We start from the raw sequence: 2,500 nt of genomic DNA on the forward strand, positions 1-2,500 counted from the left end.
TTATTTATTTATTTATTTATTGTTTTCTATCAAAACATTAGCTACAGGGTATGAATATTAAGATGTTGTTGTTAGAGAATTCAAATAATAAAGTAAATGAATGCCTATGTCAAAAGCTTACAGCACCTGGTATTCCCAGGCAGTCGCCTATCCAAGTACTAACCAGGCCCGACTCTGATTAGCTTCCGATATCGGGCATTCTCAGAGTGGAACGGCCGTAAGCTTGAGGATAGTTGGAATGGAACCCATTTAAAAATTGTTTGTTTTTTCTTTTTATTTATTTATTTATTTATTTATTTATTTATTTATTTATTTATTTATTGTTTTCTATCAAAACATTGGCTACAGGGTATGAATATTAAAATGTTGTTGTTAGAGAATTCAAATAATAAAGTAAATGAATGCCTATGTCAAAAGCTTACAGCACCTGGTATTCCCAGGCAGTCGCCTACCCAAGTACTAACCAGGCCCAACTCTACTTAGCTTCCGAGATCAGACGAGATCGGGCATTCTCAGAGTGGAATGGCCATAAGCCAGAGGAAAGTTGGAATGGAACCCATTTATAGATTGTTTGTTTTTTCTTTTTCCCTATTTCTTTTTCCCTATTTCTTTATTTATTGTAATTGTTGTTTTCTATCAAAACATTAGCTACAGGGTATGAATATTAAGATGTTGTTGTTGTTAGAGAATTCAAATAGTAAAGTAAATGAATGCCTATGTCAAAAGCTTACAGCACCTGGTATTCCCAGACAGTCGCCTATCCAAGTACTAACCAGGCCCGACTCTGCGTAGCTTCCGACATCAGATGAGATCAGGCATTCTCAAAGTGGAATGGCCATAAGCTAGAGGAAAGTTGGAATGGAACCCATTTAAAAATTGTTTGTTTTTTCTTTTTATTTATTTATTGATTGATTGATTGATTGATTGTTTTCTATCAACACATTACCCACAGGGTATGAATATTAAGATGATGTTGTTAGAGAATTCAAATAGTAAAGTAAATGAATGCCTATGTCAAAAGCTTACAGCACCTGGTATTCCCAGGCAGTCGCCTATCCAAGTACTAACCAGGCCCGACTCTGATTAGCTTCCGAGATCAGACGAGATCAGGCATTCTCAGACTGGAATGGCCGTAAGCTAGAGGAAAGTTGGAATGGAACCCATTTAAAAATTGTTTGTTTTTTCTTTTTATTTATTTATTTATTTATTTATTTATTTATTTATTTATTTATTTATTGTTTTCTATCAAAACATTAGCTACAGGGTATGAATATTAAGATGATGTAGTTAGAGAATTCAAATAGTAAAGTAAATGAATGCCTATATCAAAAGCTTACAGCACCTGGTATTCCCAGGCAGTCGCCTATCCAAGTACTAACCAGACCCGACTCTGATTAGCTTCCGAGATCAGACGAGATCAGGCATTCTCAAAGTGGAATGGCCGTAAGCTAGAGGAAAGTTGGAATGGAACCCATTTAAAAATTGTTTGTTTTTTCTTTTTATTTATTTATTTATTTATTTATTTATTTATTTATTTATTTATTTATTTATTTATTGTTTTCTATCAAAACATTAGCTACAGGGTATGAATATTAAGATGATGTAGTTAGAGAATTCAAATAGTAAAGTAAATGAATGCCTGTGTCAAAAGCTTACAGCACCTGGTATTCCCAGACAGTCGCCTATCCAAGTACTAACCAGGCCCGACTCTGATTAGCTTCCGAGTTCAGACGAGATCAGGCATTCTCAAAGTGCAGACAAACGGTAGGTGATAACTAGGCCTACTCCTCAAGGCGCTTTGATCTAATATTACAACCACTTATAGCCTTGCAACTGCAAAGCCCACAAAAATATGCTGAACTCATCGACGTTCCTCTCCGTGGAAATCTTTAGTAAAAGGCGAAAGATTTGTGCGTGAATGAAGAGAAACCCGAGCTACTAAAGAAGGCCGAGCAGGCCCTGGATAACCGTATCGGAGGTGAACAAAGCAGGATTAGGGTAAGGTCCACCCCTTGTCAGTATTGAAGCCAGTGTAAAGTCTTGCATTTGGATAGAAAAGGGCTGGGGATACAGTCGATGAGAAACAGCTGAAAGTTATGAGAAGAAATTGCAAATTAAAGGTTTGGGGCAGGTGCAAGAAAAGAAAAGAAAAGAAAAGAAAAGAATAGAAAGAAAAGAAAAGAAAAGAAAAGAAAAGGTTTTGACTTTTTTTTAAACCATGTAATGGTGCAACAATGGTGTTGTTTTCTATCAAAACATTAGCTACAGGGTCTGCTTAGCTTCCGAGATCAGACGAGAAAAGGCATTCTTAGAGTGGAATGGCCGTAAGTTAGAGAAAAGTTGGAATGGAACCCAATTATAAATTGTTTTTTTTTTCTTCTTTCTCTTTTTTGTTGTTGTTTTCTATCAAAACATTTGCTACAGGGTATGAATATTAAGATGTTGTTGTTAGAGAATTCAAATAGTAAATGAATGCCTATGTCAAAAGTTTACAGCACCT

At 35.6% G+C, this 2,500-nt stretch overlaps 4 non-coding genes and 2 pseudogenes across 4 annotated transcripts; all 6 read right to left on the reverse strand.

Moving 5' to 3' along the window:
• Positions 1–114: 114 nt before the first annotated feature.
• LOC125144676 lies at positions 115–223 on the reverse strand (annotated as a pseudogene).
• A 192-nt stretch (positions 224–415) lies between these two features.
• Positions 416–534, reverse strand: LOC125141592. Its single transcript, XR_007141017.1, has one exon. It is a non-coding gene; the product is annotated as a 5S ribosomal RNA (ribosomal RNA).
• A 190-nt stretch (positions 535–724) lies between these two features.
• On the reverse strand, positions 725–843 carry LOC125144275 (annotated as a pseudogene).
• A 176-nt stretch (positions 844–1,019) lies between these two features.
• On the reverse strand, positions 1,020–1,138 carry LOC125143618. The gene has a single exon (XR_007143064.1). It is a non-coding gene; the product is annotated as a 5S ribosomal RNA (ribosomal RNA).
• Positions 1,139–1,330: 192 nt separating this feature from the next.
• LOC125143636 lies at positions 1,331–1,449 on the reverse strand. The gene has a single exon (XR_007143082.1). It is a non-coding gene; the product is annotated as a 5S ribosomal RNA (ribosomal RNA).
• Positions 1,450–1,823: 374 nt separating this feature from the next.
• Positions 1,824–1,938, reverse strand: LOC125144885. The gene has a single exon (XR_007143255.1). It is a non-coding gene; the product is annotated as a U5 spliceosomal RNA (small nuclear RNA).
• Between the last annotated feature and the right edge of the window lie 562 nt (positions 1,939–2,500).

Source organism: Tachysurus fulvidraco, chromosome 6 (assembly GCF_022655615.1).
Source record: "Tachysurus fulvidraco isolate hzauxx_2018 chromosome 6, HZAU_PFXX_2.0, whole genome shotgun sequence".
NCBI classification, from domain to species: Eukaryota; Metazoa; Chordata; class Actinopteri; order Siluriformes; family Bagridae; genus Tachysurus; species Tachysurus fulvidraco.